This window comes from Solanum dulcamara, chromosome 10 (genome assembly GCF_947179165.1).
Source record: "Solanum dulcamara chromosome 10, daSolDulc1.2, whole genome shotgun sequence".
NCBI classification, from domain to species: domain Eukaryota; kingdom Viridiplantae; phylum Streptophyta; class Magnoliopsida; order Solanales; family Solanaceae; genus Solanum; species Solanum dulcamara.
Genome location: NC_077246.1, coordinates 3,117,435 through 3,141,911, shown reverse-complemented (window position 1 = coordinate 3,141,911; position 24,477 = coordinate 3,117,435). Strand labels below are relative to the sequence as shown.

At 32.1% G+C, this 24,477-nt stretch overlaps 1 pseudogene; it reads right to left on the bottom strand.

Annotated features, from left to right (window-relative positions):
- Positions 1-7,993: 7,993 nt before the first annotated feature.
- On the bottom strand, positions 7,994-22,998 carry LOC129871151 (protein argonaute PNH1-like; annotated as a pseudogene).
- Positions 22,999-24,477: the final 1,479 nt, after the last annotated feature.

Sequence of the window (24,477 nt, the reverse complement as noted above, 5' to 3'; positions counted from 1 at the left end):
TGTAAGGTAGGATGCTGTGATGGAAATGAGTGTTTATAGAAGAAAAATCATATCTCACTGTAGGTTTATCCAAATTGGTTGATTCATGAACGATATGAAACTAGACTTCCATATCTACAATTCTTATGAATACACCAAATCCTAATAAGGAATTTATCTTATTCAAACGCAGCTCCCAAAAAGAGTATTTTGTCAAAGATAACTCATTTCACCTACCATAGAAAGATCTAGATACATTTGACATCACTCATGACATAAATTGTCCTCCATTTAACATCATCCATGACATCAATATATTCTCTTAAATTTTTAGATTTTTTTTTATAATTATTTTATTTATTGTTAGGTCCCTCTTTCCCACCTATAAATACCCACCTTATTTTCTCATTTTATTCATCAAGCTTTCTCAAGCAAATCTTCTCTCTATACACTTCTTTACACATTCTCAAATATAATTTTAGTTCTTAGTAGTGAAGAAATACTATTCCGGTGATTCATATATTCCGGGTAGTACACAAAACATTTCGGCAAGGAGAGAAGCTAGGACTCAAGAGTGTTCATTAAGTCTTCCGGTACCAACTAAAGCTTCGGTTTCCAGGTATGTAAGGCTTCAATGAGAGTATTCCTTCCACTCTCATGTCTAAATTATTTTGATTATATGATAAATTATATTTATTTTTTTTAAGCTCTACTCTAAGTTATGTGGGTGTTTATCCATGGGTTCTTTCATCCATATAGTCCAAAAACTATTTCAATTAAGTCTCTTGATTTTAAGTAATATTTTCTTATGGTAAATTCTTATTTTTACTTAATAGTATGAATGAATCATGGTTAAACTAATGATTATTGCTCTATTTTGATGCAACATAATTTCATATATATGAATTGATGGTTTACAAGTAATTCCTCTATTTATCTATTTAACGGCTCTTGAAATTCATGGTGGGTTGTTTAAAGCATGATTTTTAATTAATGGATTTCAAAGTATTTATGAATATTTGTTTACATACATATTTGCAAGTTGAAGTGATTTGAACCCACCTAGTTTTACTATGTTTTTAATAAAGTTTGACTTGAAAGCTTTGACTCCAAATAAATGTTTATGAAAGCAATATCTATGATCAAAAAGGGAGTCTTATGAAATGAAAGAATGATGAAATGATATGAATGATGGATTCTTTATGCAATAAGGACAATTCTTGCATATTTGAATTATCAAATGTTTTAATGAGCTATTCTACCGAATATGATGTTTGAATTCTCAAGTTATATAACAACAAACAACAACAACCCAGTGAAATCCCACATCGTGGGGTCTGGGGAGGGTAGAGTGTACGCAGACCTGACTCCTACCAATGTAGGACGGCTGTTTCCGAAAGACCCTCGGCTCAATAAAAGACATAAAAAGGGGGTCAGATAAGATTAAGAAATTCAAAGCGCTATAGGAAAATAAATAACGAAGGCATCACAGATAAAATAGAGTAATCACAAGTACTGAAAGTAATAAATAGTAACAGAAATAGCAGAAATGAGAGCACAAGGAATTGTAATGTGCTAATGCGCCTACGAATAGGGAAGAATAACGAGACTATGTACTAGCCTTCTACCCTAATGTGTGCCCTCCACACCCTCCTATCCAGGGTCATGTCCTCGGTAAGTCGTAAATGCGTCATGTCCTGTCTGATCACCTCTCCCCAATATTTCCTCGGCCTACCCCTACCTCTTTTGAAACCATCCATGGCCAGCCTCTCACATCTCCGCACTGGTGCATCTGGGACTCTCCTCTTCACATGTCCAAACCATCTCAGTCGCGTTTCCCGCATCTTGTCTTCCACCGAGGCCACTCCTATCTTTTCTCGAATAACCTCATTTCTAATCTTGTCACTCCTGGTATACCCACACATCCATCTCAACATTCTCATCTCGGCAACCTTCATCTTTTGCACGTGGGAGACCTTAACTGGCCAACACTCAGCCCCATATAACATAGCTGGTCTAACGACCACTTTGAAGAACTTGCCCTTAAGTTGTGGTGGCACCTTCTTGTCACATAACACACCGGAGGCGAGCCTCCATTTCATCCATCCTACCCCAATACGGTGTGTGACATCCTCGTCGATCTCTCCGCTGTCTTGCATGATAGAACCAAGGTACTTAAAACTACTTCTCTTTTGGATGGCTTGGTCCCCGATCCTAACTTCCGCGCCAACCTCTTGAGGTGTCTCACTGAACTTGCACTCTAGGTACTCTGTCTTGGTCCTACTCAGCTTAAACCCCTTAGACTCCAAGGTGCATCTCCAATCTTCCAGCTTAGCGTTAACTCCGCTACGAGTCTCATCGATGAGGACTATGTCATCCGCAAAAAGCATACACCATGGCACCTCACCTTGAATTTGTCGCGTCAATCCATCCATCACCAAGGCAAATAGGAACGGGCTAAGAGCTGATCCTTGATGCAACCCCATCATAACTGGGAAGTGTTCTGAGTCTCTTCCTACTGTCCTTATCCTTGTTTTGGCACCCTCGTACATGTCCTTGATCACCCTTATGTACGCTACAGGTACACCTTTAGCCTCCAAACATCTCCATAGTATCTCTCGTGGGACTTTATCGTAAGCCTTTTCCAAGTCGATGAACACCATATGCAAGTCTCTCTTCCTCTCCCTATATTGCTCCATTAGTCTCCTCATAAGGTGGATGGCTTCTGTAGTTGAGCGTCCCGGCATAAATCCGAACTGGTTCTCTGAAATAGACACGCCTCTCATCACCCTCATCTCTACCACTCTTTCCCACACTTTCATAGTATGGCTTAGAAGCTTAATACCTCTATAGTTGTCACAGCTCTGGCTATCCCCTTTATTTTTGTAAAGCGGGATCATGATGCTCGATCTCCATTCTACGGGCATCGTTGCCGTCGTAAAGATGACATTAAATAACCTAGTCAGCCATTCCAAACCTACCGAGCCCGCACTCTTCCAAAATTCTCCAGGGATCTCGTCAGGTCCGGTCGCTCTTCCCCAGCGAATCCTACGAACAGCATCCTTAACCTCATCGACCGTAATACTCCTACAACCCCCAAAATCGTGACTCCTTCCTGTATGTTCCAAATCTCCCAACACAATTTCTCTGTCCCCTTTGTCATTCAAAAGTTTATGGAAGTATGACTGCCATCTTTGTTTGAATTCTCAAGTTATATGTTATGAATATTTTGAAGTATTAAACTATTCCGTGGGATTGACTTAGCACCGAATGAGGCATTGAGGTGGGATTCGGTAAGGAAATCCTAGTAGCAACCCCTTGTCTCATTAACTATGTGCCAACATAGGAGCCCTTGTAGGCTTAGGCTAATGGATCCATAAATAGCCCTTAAAGTTAAAGTTAAAGAAATGAATGAAGTTGACGGAGTTCTACCCGGCAAGTAGTCTCCCCGGCCAACGTAGGGGGTTATGTTGGATTCCATGTAATAGCTCACATGGTCTTAAATGTCAGTTATGGTTAATTTCCCACAAAATGAATGTTTTAAAGGATATCTATATGATTTATTATGCATACATTAAATTAAGTTTCATATTACATAAATGTTTTAATGTTTCCTCAATGTTCATGCATCCTTACATACTTAGTACATTCAAAGTACTAACGCATACTCTTTTGCCTACATGATATCACCATGTAGAGATCGGTGCTCCTCCTCGTTCTCCTCCACGTGGCTAGTTGATATTCCATTGGAGACTACTTTTGGTGAGTTCTCATGTTTCGGGAACAATACTCCTTTATCTTTCTAGTTTATGATATGTTAAGATATTTTACTATGACATTTCTTCTATTATGATTGAGGGTGAGCTAGGGACTTGTCTTAGCCCCGTTAAATCTAATAGTTAGAGGTATTGTTGGACATATGTAAGTTGAAGATTTACTATTATGATTTCCGCTTGTTTATTTATCATCATTACCTATGAAAGGCTAAAAGAATGCTAAGAGGCTTGATTGAGATACTTTCGGGTTCCTCATTCGCCATGTCACGTCTAGGCCCTAGGCTTGGGTCGTGACAATCATATATACATAAATTTCAAACCTAGCTAAATAGTGTAATTTTTCGACAAAGAGATGTAACTTTATCTATGTGGCATGCCAACTAAGCATTCACGTAGATTAAACACACTTCAACGTGCCATGCACACACTAAATTTTGTTTGTGCTCATTCATGATAGAGAGAATCTAGTTCCCCCAGGATATATAGAGAATATGTCACCTTTTTAACATTCATTATATACAAATACAATGACATGTAAAGTTGAATTTGAAGCCAAGCATATGGCTTTCCACATTCTTCAAGGTAGCATAACACACTTTCCTAACGTGCCATAAAATGAGGCCACAATTGGCTCTTTCCTTTGTATAGGCATATGGTTTCCTAATCTATCATACTACACAAATATCATTAATCTTTCACAAGTATACAATCCAATATTTAGCTCATATTTCAATATTTCGCTAAGTAATAGAATGTCTGGCATTTTCAAGATTATTGGGTTCGAGAAGAGAAGGTCTTTTCCAGATGGAGATGATAATGGTAATTATGATTATGCACCAGCTGCATGCTTGGAGGGAGATAGAGATAATGATGGAGATTACAACTATGCTCCTGCAGCATTCTTGGAAGGAGACAACGATGATCGAGATTATGACTATGCTCATGCAGCATCCATAGAAGGAGATGATGATGGAGATTATGATTATACTCTGGCTGCATAAATAAATTCATTGAAGGATTTTGATAGAGAAATTTAGAATAGACACAACATTTTTGTTCAAACTTATTGTTGTCTAATTCAAACATGCATAAGGAAGTTTTAGGTAGGAACAAGGAGTTAAGAAGTAAGAACCTTGGTTTTAATAATCCTAGTCTACTTTTTTCTTCTGAAAAAAAGGTTGTAAGTCTGTTTGTTAGTAGAGGTTAGCTATCTCATTATGATTGGTAAGGTAAGACCTAGCCTTCCTTACTTGTACTTATATTTATTAATATCTTTTTATTTCTAATTAATAAAAGACCGCTCAACAACTTTGTATCATAATAAATTTGCTAAGCTTATTAGATGTATTAATTTTTTATACAATATGTTATTAACTTATGAAAGCAGTGACAATATGGATGGTAGTCAAGCATACTCTCACTTGACGATAAAATTCAACTCCCAATTTAAATGTCTTACTTTGAATGGATATAGAGTTTAAACGATAATATATATATATTTTGTAGATATATATTAAAGATGATTATATAATATATCAAAATGTCTTTTAAGTATTATGATTTTAAACATGTCACATAGAATATTGGAATTAAAGAGTTTTAAAATATAGAAGTGACATTTCTTTTAAAACAGATTAAAAAAAAATAATACACATAAATTGAAATAAAATATTGTGCACTTAATTTATAATATCAGATAACAATAGCTTTCTCTGTATTGTACTACATTTTTCAATAGTAAAGTAAAAAATATGACCATTTTGCCTAAATTTTATTGTGAATGATTGGGGTATCAAATGAGTAATTTGGAATGTATTGTAAAAATGGATTAAGTTAATAAATGACTTAATCATTAGCCTATTTGAAGGTTACTTTGCCTGAATCGATTGAAATGGGCTAAACAATAAATTATAGTTCGATCCACCAAATTTTAATTTCTGTTTTTTTTCTAATAATTTATTTTATTAATTCATTCAGAGACGGAATATATTTAGCGAATCATACTTCTATGGGTTACTTTCTTTTTCTCCCATATATACATGTAACATGATGCTCAAAAAGGAATTAATGTCGACATTTTTAACAATTTCTATAGTGAAAGGACATGGAACATATTTGTCTAGGTGGCATGCCAACTCAGCATTCACATAGATAGTACACACTTCCACGTGCCATGCAAACGTTTCAACTATTTCCACATGCTTATCATTATGCCAAGCGTCATGTTTGATCATGACTCAGACCCAGGCCATCCTAGCCCTTCGTGGGCCTTGTCATAGGCAGGATGTTGACATTACCCAACAATCTTCCTCCCAACACCTGCTTCATGCAACATGTTGCTCTTGGAAATTGAACCCATGATCTTGGCTCTGATACCACTTGTAAGGATCAAACGCTTACCATTATGCCAAAAGCTATAACTGATAGTAAAGGCACAACTTTATTTTTTAACTAAGTTCACCATGCAAGCGCCATGTTCGATCATGACTCTGATCCGGGCACCCTAGCCCCTCGTGGGCCTTGCCATAGGCAGGATGTTGGCATGACCCAACAGTTGGTTATAGAGGGCTCGAGGAGAGGTAGAGGTAGGACGAAAAATATTGAAAAGAGGTGATAAGACAAGATATGACGCAATTTCAAGTTACCGAGGATATGACCCTAGATAGAAAGGTGTAGAGGACTCACATTAGGGTAGAAAGGTAGTAGGTAGTATAGTGTTGTCTTGCTTAGATCAGAGTGGTTGAGGTCTGCGATGGTACTAGTTGTATAATTGTAGATGTATCATTATTGTTTATGGTGTTTTGATTATCACATGTTTTAATTGTTGTTTGGCTGCTTTCGCATTGTTCCTTGTTATTTGGCATATTCTCTCCATTGTCTCCTTCTTTTTATTTCGAAATTTGTTGCACTTGAGCCGAGGGTTCTTCGAAAACAACTTCTATACCTCCACAAGATAGTGATGAGGTCTACGTACATTCTATCCTCCTCATACCTCACTTGTGAAATTTCACTGAATATATTGTTATTGTTGTTGATTGAAAGTATAACTAATTTTAGGATAAATGTATAGTTCAAATTTGATGCAATTTTATCCCACATGAAATTGGAATAAGTTAATCTCAATTATAATCCCACGATAAATTTATCCGCAAATTAAACGACCCCTTACTTTCTTTCGATACTTTTCAAGGAGAATTTTGCATGTGGTGAAGAGACAACGTTATGAAAGTAAAGCTTTACACTACCCGATGATATTTACCCGTTATAATGGATAACTTGTTTTATTTTCAAAATCATAAATCTTTAACAATTTTACTTAAATCCAACCCATATAATCTCCCACCCATAAAGTTAGAAAGAGTGAGATATTATTCTATCTCCACCACCAGCATGGAGAATAAATTTTAATTGAACACTCATCATATATATATATATATTGACATGTAAAGTAAAATTTGGATGTGGCAGCCCCAAAATGCAGCCAAGCATATGGTTGTGCACAATCTTGAGGTAACTTAACACACTTTTTAACGTGTCAAAATGAGTCGACACTTGCCTCTTTCCTTTATATAAGCATATGGTATCTTCACCTATTCATAACACAAAAAACATTTTTCATAATTTTCCATATCAAAAAGAATAAAAACATCCAACATCTCATATTTCAATATCTCTATAGTCCTACTAAGAAGAGATACATATAGAATGTCTAGTATTTTCAAAATTATTGGTTTTGAGAAGAGAAGGTCGCATTTAGATGGAGACGATGATGGAGATTATGATTATGCTTCAGCATCATGCTTAGAAGGAGGTGGTGATGACGATGGAGATTATAACTATGCTCCAGCAGCATCTTTGGAAGGAGATGACGATGATCGAGACTATGATTATGCTCCTGCTGCATTCTTAGAAGGAGATGGCTATGATGTAGATTATGATTATGCTCCAGCAGCATGAATTAATATTCATTGGAAGTTCTTGGAAATAGACGTGGCGTTGATTATTGTAGCATGACGTTAAAATTATAGTTTCTTGAATTTGGTTATGATGTATATCGCCTTCTTGTTAATATTATTATGGGAGAATATATAAAGACCCCCTAAATTAGTCTGACACTTAAAAAATTGTGGGAGTCCTAATAGTAACCATGACCAATTTCAAGTGTTATGTATAAAAGGTAAAACAACCTAGCTACCGCATTGTACATTTTACTATTACACACAGCATAGACATCTAGCCATCTTACAAAATTTCTTATTGCAATTTGTTCCCTTACAACTATATAAACATAGCATTTTCATGGTTAGATTCCTATCCTAATTAATTTTTCATACATTTACTGAAGCTACAACTATGTTACATTAATTCAACATTCACCTTCTAGCAATAAAACATCACATTCTTCACCTTCTCTTTCAATGCTGGTAGTGGTCGGACATTGACAGAACCATTCGTTGCACGTGTGCTACGCGTTGAACCGTTGCTATGTGAGTCAGGTTCGACATAGAAGCGTGCTCTATAGGCTGCCAAATGGGCATAATATGCAGGAGGAACTGCAAAAGTTATGAGAACGATATGCTTATGTCAATTTCAGCTAACACTTATATCCAAATACGTAACTACTTTTACTTATAAAAAATCCTTTGCAACACTTATAAGTGTTTTTTAAACACAGCTAAGCCAAATGAGCTCATAATGTTGCCAACCTACATGATTTTTTACTAGCATAATATAAAAGGTCTATTTTACGATGAATCGTTTGAATACTATAATGATCTAAATTAAAGCAGAATGGATGCAGAGGATTTTTAGAAATTTACCTACTGAAACAGATCGAGTGCATCGAGCATATCTGCAATTAATCCAACGATCACTAAGGAAATGAATTTTTCGAACACAACTATAGAACTAAATTAATTGTTATCAAGTTGAGATTTAAGATTGCTTACGTATAACATAGGTTGTTTGTCAATGACTGCATTTCATCCGCGGAAAAATTATTTTCATCCCAGAGAACGTGATAGTGTGCAGGACGACTAGTTCCCTGCAAATCGAACATTGTGTTAGTTAACTCTTGTTGGAGATCTTTTTCCAATCAAAAACTTGTATTAGCATTTTACCTGAATTCCAGCATGACTACATAAGTAAAAATCAAATTCAGTTGGATGACAAATTTTTGTATCCACCACAGTACCTGTAAAAAACATGAAAACAAAGTTAATATATTGACTAATAACAAGGTTGTTATACTCCTTCTGTTTCATTTTATGTGACATTCTTTCCTTTTAAGCACGTTTCTATATTTGGAAAGTTTTTAATTTTAAATTTACATTTTAATCCTTAATGACATTCTCTTCTAGCTACAAATATGTCATTTGGCATGTTTAACGTAACAAGTTCTCTTTTTGATTTTGTAAACTCTGTGTCCAATAACATAAGGTCTCTCGATCCTCTTTCTTGAAGTAAGATGTTTCAATAAGTTTAAGCACAATATATAGACAGTGTTACCAGGTAAGATGTTTCCGCTTCTGTCGGTGTGATTTCTGTCATTGTGGTTATTTGGCAAAAGCCGTGTGTGGTGACGTTTTTGGACGACTATGAAAGTTACTGGAGGTTGGTAACCTGGTTCAAGAGATGCACAAGCCTGTGTACCGGGAAGAATGAGTGAACTTAGATAAGCACACAATTGAAAATAATATACGAATGGTGTCAGCATTTGCATATATACCTTACGAATTGCATCGAGTTCATAAAGTAGGACCTGATAAAATTGCCCGTCACTTACACCATCCCTGCATAAAATTGAAAGACAACGTATTGTACAACAATTTAAGTAGGAGTGGTTCAATACTATTGGAGGCCTAAAGCTAAAATTTAATCACATAGACGATCAATCCATTATCTATTTTTATCATGAAAATGATCACATGATATATATAGTACCTGTAGAATATTATTCTCAGTGGTTTCTGTCCTGTGGCTTTCTTGAATGCCAATAGAAGTTCTCTGGAAAATGGTGGAAAACAAACATGTCAGTACATTTTTGTTTAAAATGAATGTTACAGTAACGAGAATTTGAAGGAAAATATGCACCTGATCATCCCTCCAGACATTGTTCCTCGTTGAGGATCTTGCCAGGTCCGGTAAAGATCCTGAATAAGTTCTTGTCTATGAGGCTGAGCACATACTAAACCGGCGTATTTAGTAACTTCTGGCCAATCTTGTGATGCTACAACCTGAATCAAGAAAATCGTATATATCCAAAATTAAACACTTCGAAAAAAGTTCTTAACGTTCATATATGATAAATTTCTTGATCAGATGATTTTTCAGATGATCACTCAACTAATAGTTATAACCTCATTTTTCAACGAAGAAAGTGATTTTCTAAGATAATAACTATTAGTTGATCAGTGACCATCTGAGGAATCAACTCACAAATTCTAGATGCTTACAGCAGCAATCGATGGGCTACAATCCTCTCCTGATTCCGGATGAGTAACATCAGCACCAAATATAATCGTTGGGATATCACTAACGAGAGGAATTTTCCATCGTAAAGCATCTAAAAGAACAGTGTTTCTTCCTCCCATCTATCATCACACAATAATCAACCATAAGAAAAATATCCGTTTGACAAATACTATGGAAGTTAAATTGGATTATATCATCATCTCAGCGCGTTGCATTGCTACATACCTTCACATTTATTTTTAGTGATACGTTCGACAGATATTGCTTGCTGATTTTTAACACATGCTTTGTAAGGCAACACTGAGAAATCATCCCCAAATCCGTCTCACAAATTTTCTTCAGAGTACCTAAAGATTGATTGGTGATCAATGTGTTACTCAAACAACATTTATTCATCTTTAATAGTTATGTAATAAACACCGTCAGTGTAAACAATTGTTTAAATCATCACGTCATCTTTATCTATTGTAGCAGGTAGCATATCTTATTTTCAATATTTCAAATCTCACACTTTAAGGAGACTCTACCTGTAAATATCATTTGGATGACCTGATGACAACGTACAAAACTTAAACTCAGCAAAAAAAAAGGGACTTATTGGAGTAATTTCTTTCGGGACCAATAACCTTGAGCGAAAATCACAACGAACTAGATAATATGTTCACGATCGTAATCAACATTACAGAAGATTTAACAAAGCTTGCCACATACCATACAAAGAACCATTGTTGTCAGGAAGAATGGCAATTAGTAACTCCAATTCTTTTCCTCCAAGTTTGTTAGCAGCAGCATTGTATACATAATTCAATGCCTTCTTTGCCTGATCTGGTCTTGCATAATAAATCGGTATGACGGGCTCACAATTAAACTCCTGAGATAAAATGTCAACAATCAAAACCATTTAGACAGCATGCATAGAGCGCGAGAATTTATCTATGCAGCTAAAAGCTATATTGCTCTGATTCTCCAAAAAGGCTACCACACTTGTGTCACATCATCCAAAAATGAACTATTTTTTTAGGATTCGATGGGCGTATTTGAAGAGTCCAAACAACATATGCTAAAAGATATTGAAATGGGGAAAATTTACCATTCCGGAGACTTGGCACATTTGAGCAAGCTGCTGACAAAAGCCACGGGCTGCATTTTCTTGGACGTTACACGAAAAGTTGATGCAAGCCCAGTGGTTTACAGTACTTCCATTAATTACTTTCTGTATCATGAAGGAAAGAAATGTTCAATTAATATCATTCTTCAAATGCTAAATTTAAAACCAAATGATCTTATATGTACCTTATTTATCATGTTCCACTGGCCTAGCTGTGGATGACATTCCTTTTCCTTCCCTGCATCATGGTACTTTAACTAACAGACACAAGAAAAAAAATCAAATAAATAGATGTGTTAAGTGGTTTTGAAAACGAGTCGTATGAGTAAAGATATATCAGTCATTACCCACGGTGCTGGGAGGACTCGAGCTTCCACTGATGCAAGCTTATCGTCAATATTGATGCCAAACTCCTTTGCAATAGGGTCTTGCTTGTATCCGTTTTGGCGAATGGTCTGGACATAGACACCATTTAGTCATTACCATAAAACATCTGTGTCTTTGTTACTAGAAAGCAATTGCATTCCAAAAAATTGGCTCAAATGTGTATGTGTGTATGCTTATTACTCCCTCCGTTTCAATTTGTTTTTATGATTTTGACTTGACACGGAGTTTAAGAAAGTAAAGAACACTTTTGAATCTTGTGATTTTAAACTAAAGATACGTAGAATGTAGCAAAATTTCCTTTAATTTTGTGATTTTAAACATGCCACGTGGAAAGTTAGAATTAAAGAGTTGTCAAAAAAGAAAAGAGACAATCTTTTTGGAATGGACTAAAAGGAAAGTAAGACAAAGAAATTGAAACGAAAGGAGTATATTTTCATGACAATGGATCAACAAACCTGCAAAATGTCCATTTCTTGTTCTCGTGGTCTTTGGCACGATGATTTTAACAGTGAAGTTATCTGCTTCTCATCCAACCTTTTGGTGTATCTCTGTCCCTCGAGTATCTTACAAGCCTATTACAACAATCATTATTTAGAAAAACTTTTCACTTGAGATAAAAGTGAGTTGAATCATGAAGTAGCTCCGCAATATTTACCTCCATCGGTAAGTAATTTACTTTCTTTTGGCTTCCCACGAGGAGACAAGGTAGATGAGGATACTGAATGGTAAATTCATACACCTCTTGGAAATACTCGATGACTGATTTCATGTTCTTTTCCTCATCGACAGGAAAACTGTAACGAGCATAAGAAAGTACAGCATTAAGAGACAAAAACAGCAAAACCAAAAATAGAAATGAAGCTATGCGAAACTAGAAGTACATTAGCTCCCTTGTTGGCTGTGATGTCAATCCAGAAATTCGGTATTTCCTTCGAATATTTCCCCTATGTGTCACTTCAACTTTAACACCTCTGAGAGCCTTCTTAACCTGATTAAAGCATAAATAATCGATCGATCAGCTTTTAGTCTAAAGGAATAGAATTTGGCAATGATCCGAAAAATAAACCTTTTTTTAGACTCTAAACATATGTTGCCTTATAGTTAATGTTTTTAAGAAAGTTAAAAGAGACAATTCATTTGATTCATTAGTATAATACGTACCTTTATTCGATCTGCATCGGACAGTGGCCTTGAACTTACATCTTTCCCTAAAACTTGAGCAACGAATTCAACAACCGGGAGTGGTTCAATGAAAGCTGTTGTTGACATATCTGTTTTATAAATATAAGATATTAAATTGTAATCAGACATCCATACCATCAAATCAATTTGGAAAAATTCAACGAATTTACGATTGTCCTACCAATATTGAGAGACAATCCCATCTGAGTAGGTTTTATGCTCTGGTAGAACCCCCTCCAAGACTGTAAACCATTACCTAGTGTCTGTGGCTTTTTGATATTCGGAGAGTAGAAAAATCTCCCAACCGATATGTACCTAAACGAACACGAGAACAACTAAATAATGGCAGATAACTTGATTTAGTTGCAATAATATACCATGGCAATTATAGAACAAAAAATGAAATGCACCTTTGAGAAGCAAGTTCCCTTAGCACAATATCGATGATTTTAAGTGCTTGTGGAGGATTGTCAACTTGTTTCCCCGAAAGAAGTTCACGTAGCTGAAGCATGTTGGCTTGTGAGATGAACTTGATCACGACAATAAACTTACGCTCCCTGGAACAATTATCAAGAATATCAGTTCACAGTTGAATAATCAAACAACAATTATTCCTATTAACTATGTTGCTCAGACTCTTCAAAAATTCAGTCAGATGCATGTTGGATCCTACAAAAGTAGAGCTTTTTTGGAGGATCCAACACAGGTGAGGCGGCATTTTTGGAGAGTCCGAGCAACATAGCCTATTAATCAAATACCAAATGAACATAAAGGAAAAACTAGACAAATAAGTACTTTGTAATTCCTATCCATTCATCATCATCACCAAGAGTTATAGTAAACTCTTTCGAGTTAAAAGGGAGCAACCCCGCTGTGTAAAGCGTTCTTCTTCCATCAAAAACCGGAATTCTTTTACCCAAGTCCGCGTCTTTATGAAGTTTTACCAACTCAGCCATTATAGCCTTGTTCAATCTTGTGCACTTAACTTCCGGAGTAATTTTTACCTGCATTCAAAATCATTAAAATGAGCTAAATCTCAAGTCATTGAGAAAACATCACCAACATAAAATTCAGTCACCAAGAAGTAATTAATGTCTTACGCTATACTGGCTTAAGTTCCGTTCTGATAATTCAGTAATGAAATGGTTGGCTTTAACCAAACACTTGGTACCCAATTGTCCATATCCTGGCCTCCGAGGGAACACGAGACTTCTTTCGGATGATGATGAAGCAGAACAAGCAGGGGAAACCTCAGAATTATTACTCATATCCTGCATTTTTTCGACTAATATCCCTTTCCCTTTCCTCCTACCTCTTCTCTTCCCTACATTATTATTTCTCTTGACTTCTTCGATTCTACTACGCTCTCCATTAATTTGGGATTGCGAGTTCTGATTCAACGACTCTTGTAACGGAGTTCTTGAAACCATATGCTTTTGCTCATGGTCTACTTTCATTTGCCATTGAGGCATGTTTGTAGCCTTCACATGACAGACAGAATGAAAACATCAGCTGGTTTTATAAAGTGTTTCGGATAATAAAAATTCAGAAAGCTAAAAAAACGAGATAATTGTCAAAAACACACCTGAACTATCGCTTTTTCACAAGTTTCACACCTCAACTATTAGTTGCTCCTTTTTCCTACCTGAATGAACGATTGTGAGTTGTGACAGTTCAGATAGGAAAAAGGAACAATTGATAGTTGAGGTGTGTTTTTAATACACAAATAGTGACGGCTCAGATAGAAAAAGGGAACAACTAGTAGTTGAGACGTGTTTTTAACCATTAACTCTAAAAGAATCGGAAACTAGGGGGATAGAGATGAAGGTAAAATTTGCATAATAAGACAATGAATAGATAATTAAAGTATGTGATGAAAGTTAACTTGGCATGACATTTTTCACGTGTAGATCCAAGAAAATGCAAAAGGAATAGTAGCAATAAAGAATCAAATCTTCACAGTATTTTGTCTTCAACAGAGGTTTTTTAGCTGAAAAGGTTACAAAGACAGAGTAAACAGAGAGCCATGCAACCATGCAGATACCAATAGGCAAAGCAAAAAAACAAAAAATCTACTAAAATAGCCATCCCACAAGAAAGCAAAACACCTAAATGAAGCCCTATGTTGCTCGGACTTTTCAAATATGCGGACTCAAGTTAAAAATTATGTGACAGAGAGAGTAAGTAACAATAATACTAAACATACACATGATATATGTAGACACCAATAAGAACATAAATACAGGTGTTAAATACTCTTACAACTTGGCGTACAGATCGCCAAATTCAAATTTTGAAATTTATGGGTTCGGAACGCTACTCAACCAAATGACCATTGAGTAATAGTGAGTGTGTGTGTGTTTGCATTTTGAGCCGAGGGTCTACCGTATATAATTCCTCTATTCCACAAAGATAATGGTACAATGTGCTTACATTTTACACTCCTCAAATCCCACTTGTAGGATTACACGGAGTATATTGTTGTTGTTTTGTGTGTTTGTGTGTTTAGGTCAATAGGTAGTGGCAGACCCATGTTTGTTGAAGGTTTAGTCGAACTCAGTAACTTTGACTCATACCCTATATCAACAACATGAAGCTATTATACAGTGTAAATAGGATAAAAATCTATTTTTCATACATATAAATTGTTGAATCTGTTTTAGGCACTTGAGCCGAGCGTCTTTCGAAAACAGCCTCTCTACCTCCTCGAGGTAGTTATAAAATCTACGTATTCCCCAAACCCTACTTAGTGGGATTCCACTAGTATGTTGTTGTTGTTGTATAAATTCTTGAATTTGTCAAATTAGAAGCCTAACTTACTCTCAAAAACTAACTAAATTCTCGTCCCGATTTGATATGATATTGTTCTCATCAACAAAAATCATCTTTATACCGTGACAGAATTTTTATTTTTTTGAATTAGAATTTCTGACTCCGTCACTGTCATATCACATTAGGAATTTCTTTGTAGGAAGAGACAGAATTGGACTGTCAACTTAATACTAACAAACTTCTTCAATGAAGTGTCTTAATCAATGTGACAGAAAATACATACATATTATTTATATATATGTATATAGGGTCCCCTATACATTGAGGTCCGTGACCATTTTTTAAAGACTGCTGGATTTTACTATTTCAATTTTCTGCCTGATACTTTTGCAAAAAGTAGCAAGAATAAAACCCAAAATATGAAACTTAACAAAATTTGAAACAATAATTTTGAAGATTGTTTAACTATTTATACTTTAATAACATGGTTCCAAAAATCTGATCTATTGAAAATAATCTCTACATCGATGTATACACTTCACCCTCCTTAAATCCTACCAGATCTGTTGTAAGTTAGATTCTTAGGCATGTACTAATACTGATGTGTCATAATTTTGATCTATAATTTAAGTAATTTATAGAGTCAACTCAAAAGCTGGATCTAAGATAATAGTACTAGAAAACATTTAATGATAAATATTTGCTAATAAGAAAAAATCACATTTAATGAACTAAAAGGTATTTTCACATTTAATGATAAATGCAGCTGATAAGAGTTCTCAGGGATTTTTTTTAATAGTTTGGCAGAAATATTACTACTACTCCCAGGCAGATCAACTGTGTAACCAATAAAGTCAAAATCAAAATTTAAAGTTTACTGATGTTGAATCTGACGTACATGAACTCAATAATTTTAGTTTCAACTCTGTATATATTATTAAATTGAACAAGACACAAACACTACGAGTATACTAACAACAACAATAACTTGTCTAATATAATCACATAAATAACATCTAAAAAGATAGAATATATGCGGACATTATCTTGTATACTTGTACTTATTAAATTTAAATTTTGGAATCCAAATCAAGAAAGAGATGTATCAATTTATGGGTGGCAGAATGGTTTTACCATTAACGGTCCAAGTGGTTGGCCAGGCCCCAGTGACTAAGATATTTATTTTCAATATATGTTGTACTAATAAAAAGATGAACTTCTTACCTAAAATGATCACACACACACACACATATATATATATATATATATATATATATATATATATATATAATATAATGTATTGATACTATATAAATAGTATATAATCATATATATATAATGTATAACTATAAAAAGAGTAGTAACTTTGTATGATCCTTATTTTACATTACACACTTATCCACTTATTCAATCTCATATTACCATAGCTTTCGAAACTCGAGGAAATCCTCTATGCGTCTCTAATTAAATAGAGAACTTAGTTTAATTGATATAGGGTTCGAACTTATAACTTAAAAATATAAATATGATTTTCTTATTTGGCAAAAAGACCACAAAATATATAATCTTTTTAAAGGTAGATTAAATTAATATAAAGTCTTTTTATATTTCTTAAATTTCATATCAAATCAAACTATATCATGTAAATGAGTAAGCATTTCTTCCTTCTTATTTCCCTTCTTAGGGATTGATGAAAAATTCATTAATTCCCCCCACCCCACCCCACCCCCGCCACCGATTAATAACATGGTCTTCCCCCATAAAAAAAAAGTTGAAGGGTGATTTTGTTTTTGGATCAACAATTATAATAACATATTCAATATATATTTCATAAAATAAGATCTAAATAACATATACACAATTTATACATTTATTTTATGAAGATAAAAAAATTATTTTCCAAAGATATTCAATTGAGATAATGCATATAAAAAAAGGGTTTTAGTCTCCCAACCAAATAGGCCAAATTGTCTGCATAAGAGAGGACAAGAGTGTATTGTGGAGTGTGGGAGAGCACTTGAAACAATGAATATACCCATTGACCAATAAAGGAACTTTCTTTTTCTGAAAATGACGATGCACTGCAAAACCCAAAGTTTATTCTTTATCCCTTTTGCATATTCGTACATCACTAATATTTTCTGATTAGTGAGAAATTTTTATCCCAATCATTTAAGAGTGAGTATTATATCAAGAATTTACAAACGGATTGAGGAGTGAAGGATCTTAATTTATGCAGCATAGAATTTCAAAAGTCAAATATTTTATTTTTTTGAAAAGAATATTTAAATAAGTATCTTATTTTATCATAATTTTTAAAATTTTCTATCATTTAAAAAAAATCAAAAATCTTCTCTTGAATACATCATTTTTTTCTCGCTGATACATCCCTATCTCCCACTTAGGTACATTCTTCCCCTCTTGGATACATCCCTCGCTTATGTATCTGGAGGTCTATCCCCTCTCTAATACATCTTTATTCCTTCTCTGATACATTCTTCCCTTCTCTGATACATCCATTCCCTATGTATCTGGATGTCTGTTGATGTATTCGGAAGACTAGTGATGTCTCCGAAATTCATAAATTTTAAGAGATTTTTGTAATTTGGAAAAAAATAAGGAAATAATGTAATTATCTTTAAACACTATGAAATTTATGTAAAATATACTATTTTTTATCATGAGTTTGAACATTAAATTCTTGAACTTTTTGAAGAAAAATTTACATATTTAAAAATTATGTTAAAAGTACATAAATCATAATAATTGATATTAAATGTATAAAAGATTTATGATTTAAAAACTATTATTATTATTTTAAAATTCGAAAAGTGTGATGTAAAATAGAATGGAGTGAGTACTATAAACTTCCCACCAAACCCATCCCTCTCTAGCTAGCCAAATTCACTAAAAACAAATTGGTATTTAAATCACGCTAGATTTCATGTAGCATAAATTTTTACTTAGTTGTACATTTCATGTAAATTTCAAGGGGTAAAAATTAATAAGTATCACATTTTGTTAGTCTTTTACCAAGTTTCGTTTCAAGTTCAAATTATTTCAAAAAGTAAATATTATTAAAATTTATGAAAATTTCTTTTTATTTTTCACTCTTTGTTTAAGTTATGATTTGTGTTAAGCCTCTTTTGTATCATTAGGAATTTAAACTCTTGTAATCGAGTATTCGTTGTTGCTATTGCTTTGCTTTATGTTATTTTTCATACGACTTCTTTATTAATATATATTTTTTTCTAAATTTGATTTGAATATATTTTACTTGAATCGACAGTCTATTGATTTCTATCTTCGCAAGGTAAAAATAAAGTTGTACATAACATACCACTCAGACTCAACCACACTTGTAAAATATACACTTGTTAATGTATACTTTATTATACTTTATTATAAAAATATACACTTGTTAATGTATACTTTATTATAAAAAAGATAGAAATATGTACCAATTAAGCATAGTAAACGTATACTAACAGTTTATATGAAGATACATATTATTCTCTGTTTCATTTAATAAAATGGTATTTAACTAGGCACAAGAAAAAAAAGACTATTAAAATTTATGGTCTAAAATAAGTTATAAAGGCGCAAATATATCTTGTCCCAAACAATATTATGGGACATCTCTTCGTCGAAATATTTTACTGAATACGTATATATATAAGTAATAAGCAAATTGAAAATATTAAGTATAATTCGTTCACTTCTTTAAATGTTGACATCGCTTAATAAAACAAGAATTCTGTATGCATATTTATGCAAAACTAAATTATTTCTAATAGAAAAAGTATTATATAACATTATTTTTTGGAACATAGTAAAAAAAAATATTTATTAAAATATATCGAGGATATATTTATTGATTTTATTTGACGTAAATATTAATATGTTTACTTTCATTAATTACCAGAACTTTTAGAGTTATGACCAAATAAATGTCAATGTCCGGCAAATCTACCTATAATCGGTCTTAAATATGTTGCTTATATTTTGTGTGCTGTGAGAGTAACTAGACTATATGATACCATAATGGGTCGTAGTACAGTGATAGAACTACTTTATCCTTAATCAGAGGTGTTAGGTTTGAATCCTAAAAATAGAAAAAGTCATATTAAGAGCGTGCGATCCGAATTTAATCGGAGCTTCGCGAATTTTTAACATCGAGTGGAAAACGAAAAAAATAAATAGAATATATGCTAAATGGCAACTATTTATTACTTCTTTCTCTCAAACTTCTTTTTTACAATGAAAAAGAAACAAAAAATGTGGCCATATATGTGAAGGGGTTGTTGTGAAGACATTAGCAAATTGCAATAGTGAAAGGTGTCAGCGATATCGATTCACATATTATTTTTTATAATAGTAATTTAAAAAAATTACATAACATTATGAGATTATGCAATTTTATAACATATATACACGTATATATGTATTTGTATATCTAAAAACCCTAGCATGATGAACCGTAGTTGCTCCGACCAAAATGAACTCCTGCCTCCATCATCTCTTCCAAATTTATGTTCCAATATCTTCTTGTCATTTCTCTCCACAATTAAAATTAAGTATTTTACATATATATCTTTTAAAATTAATATAATATAATATTGTCTGTTCATATTCCTTCAATAATAAGAAGTCAATTTTCACTTAAAAACGTTTTTTTTCTTTCTTTCTTTCGTAATAATCGATCTATCTATATTTTATAAATCTTAAATTTGTCAATGACTCAGAACTCACCACTTAAATATGAGGCTTGTGGAGTTGTGATGACTTTTGGATATAACCCAAAAATGTACGCTTAATAGATTTGGTCACGACCATAAAATCAATACTCTTAATTTTTTATTCTATTTTATAAAGGGACAACAAAATCAAGACTTAGACGCAAAAGTCACATTCAATACCTTTTCATTAAATACTCATCACGTGTGATGGATAAAATAGGATTTTCTTCATTTTAAATTATTTATCATATTTTTCCTTTATATGTCATGCAGATAAAAAAATATTTATAATGATTTTTTAAAATATGATAAATAAATTAAAATAAAGAAAGTAAATTTTAAAAAGTAGTGGCTTTTTCTAAGTGTGTCCTAAGCAGCATTAATCTAAATTTAACGAACCAATAAATTCTAATTGAGATGGAGATTTTAAATTTGAGTTTTGAGAATGAATAAACTTGATAAAAAGTGACACGTTTTAGATAAATCTTATACGATATAAATTTAAATTAATTAAATTAATAATTATTTTTTTAAAAAGTACAGAATATACTGTAAATTCTCTAGTTCTGTTCATTCCCAAGATATTGAATAAGATATGGTTGAGAATTAAAGGCCAAAAGAGACTAAAAAATAAAAAGCAATGATGAGAATGTACAGAGAGAGACACTATTTTAAACTACTCACATTTACTCCTTTTATAAAGTCTGCAAATAGCCGACCCCTCAAACCCTATTGACTTAATAGGAGGCAGGTCGATGCACAAATTATTTTGTATTTATGATATTCAAAAATTATCATATTTTAATGAATATGATATAAGTAGGGGTGGAACTATTTTATGAATTTATTTAAATTTTCTTCAAAGAAAGAATTATATTATTTATATATAATTAAAATTAATTTTTATTTATATATAATAGACGATAAACCTACTCGTCAGTTAGTTCCTATATTTACTTCATCATATACAATAGATTATGATTCCAACTCATAATCTATAAGTACTCAGAGAGAAATACTTTACTATTATTCCAAGATGGCCTTCTCACTATTGCCTTAATATGCAACAAAATAAGTGCACGTACTTACACACACAAATATAAAAATATTTTGTCTTCGTCTATTCTATAGATTTTATATCTTAGTTTAACGAAATACGAAATTTTAAAAAAAAATATTTAAATTTATTAAAAATAATTTTTCTATTTCATAAAAGACAAAAGTAGAATTTGTGTAATATCCTTACTTTTTAAATTTTACTTATAAAATTCCACTAAATATACTATTGTTATTATATTTTATTTTATTATAAATAAAATATTTTTTAAATGTGTCATCAAGGTCAAAGCTAGAGTTTTCATGCATCTAATAACATTGGTCCATACTCTATATTTGTGTTAAAAGTTTACTAAATTAATATATCTAAACAACTTATTCATCATCTATTTTAAATTCGGATCTTATAAATTAGAAATTTTCAGTTTTAAATATTTTTTTAAAAAAAGTGTCATAAATTAAGAACGAAAAGTGATGAAGTATATGTAAGGGAAAGATTAAAAAAGAAAAAAGAAAGAACACCTTGTGATTTTGCGTAATCTTTAACACTTGAATATGTGTCCTTTCACTTGTTTTCCTTTAAATGAATCTATTACCTTTCTTCTGCAAGGAAATAAAAAAGACCAACATTATTGTATTTTCTTGTAGTAGGTACAAAGTGCTACTATATATAATAATTATGAGAGTACAAAAAACACCAGAAATATTGAATGTAGTTTTGGGGAGTGTCAAAAGAATTTATATTATCAAATCATATATAATTACACAAATTAGATTGATAACCAAAAAAATAAAGCAATTATTATGTACAATATATAATACTAATTTATTAATATGTACTAGTAAAAATGATGAGTTTAAGTTCTATCTTTTATAAAATAAAATAAAAACAAAGGGCGGAGGCGGGGTGGGGGAAGAAATATATTTACATAATCACACATCAATTATAAGGTAATTACGAGTAAATTTATGATGAACATTAATCAATAAGTAAAAAATAGTACTCCAAGTAATATAATTAACGAACACATTTTGATTTTTTACGTTATCAGTGCATATATACCTTAAATTCAAAAATAAAAATGATGTCATGTAACTGATAAATTAAAAGCATCATTTATAGAGAAAAACTTGTGAAATTTATGGGGGAAAATTTGTAAAACTACACATCATTTATATACGTTTTGACTTTAAAGCAAAAGGAGTAGTTGGGCCCGTAAAATCAAACGTAATAATAAGTAGTAGAAAAGACAGGTAAAAATAATAATAAATTTTTTTTATTTATATTTGAATACTTGAAACAACAATTATCAATTATAACATAGTAGTATATCAGTAAAATTACACAAGTGAGGTCTGAAAAAAATAATGCTTACGTAGTCTTACTCCGGATGTTGTTTTCGATAAATTCCTTGATTCAATTCAAGTAAAGCCTTCAAGATTTGAGTTCCATAACAACAAATCAAACATGAGAAAATGGCTTGAAAAATAGTAGAGACTGAAAGACTAATTAAGTGAACCAAACCAAATATATACTATCAAAAGATTGGATTTTTAAGAGAGAAGAGAAGACATCAAGAAATTAGAAAAGCAAAATAAGTTCAAAATAATCTTTTTATTATAAAACAGAAAGAGCAAAACAAAACCTTTTTAACAACACTTATAAAACTTTTGCAGGAAAATGTGTTCCTTGGAAATGTTTGGTTGATGGGGAAAAGCAAAAAGAATGAAGGAAAGAGAGAGAGGAGAGTTGTAGAAACAAAGCACAAAAAAACACCTCAAAGGGAATAAATAGAGTTTTGGGAAGCACTAAAATACTAGTCCGTCAATTGAATTGTGGTACTGTAATGAGACTGTTTCTCCATTAATAAGAAGTTTTATGAGTTTTGGATATGGCGAAAATTGTGTTGAGAGTGTCACCTCCGAATCGATTCGGCAGTGCGCGATCTGAATTTAATCGGAGCTTCACGAACTCCGAACATTGAATGAAAAATCAAAAAAAAATAGTACTCCCTCCTTATCTATTCACTTGTCAAATATTTTTTAATTTGATTTCTATTTTTACTTATCATTTTTGACAAATTAAGAAAGGATAATTTTTTTTTCTTAATATACCTTCAATTTATTAACATCGAATTAATGTCTTTAAAAAATATAGTAAGTAAATATATTTAGTACCCTATCAATTAATCGAGTTAAATAATAAATTCACTATATCAATCATTATTTTCTTAATAGGTATGTCAAGTCAAAATTTAGGAACGGAAAGGGAGACTAGTACTACTCACTTCATTATATTTTATGCTCCTAAAAGCTCTCTTCCTCTCAAATTATCTATTATGTTTTCGTGTTACATTTTTTTTAAAGAAAAGTAATAATTAAAAAATATATATTTATATTTATATTTTAAGATATAATTTCTCTTTACTAAATATTTATTTTATTAAGTTATTTATAATATTCAATAAAAAATATATTTTTTATTATATATTTAATGAAAAAAATTATTAATTATATTTTAAACTTCTAAAATGACAAATAATTTTAGATAACTATTTAAAAATCATAATAAATAATTCGAGATAAAAAATTATTAATGTAACTATACGAAGTTTAAAAAATAAAAAATAATAATATATCATAGTTAGTTATATGTACTTATAAAAATAATAGATATTTAATAAAATAATTAAGGTATGCTTGGTGCGATATCGCTCTTATAGAAAACTACAACTATAAGATATTGTGATCAAGACAAAGAAAAAAATTGGAAATGAACTCTTGAGTACACAAAAAAAAAAATAGTTGCACTCACTCACTACCTTTAAGGAAAAAGAGAACTTTTTATTATTTAAAAGAAAGAGAAGCTAAAGACTAAAAAAGAGCTTTAAGCATGCAGTATAGAAAATATTATTTTTTCCTTCATCAGCAGGCTTTTATATTTAATATATACAAAAACAATGAAGATTAAATATACAAGTAAAAGAATTGAATAAATAAATAA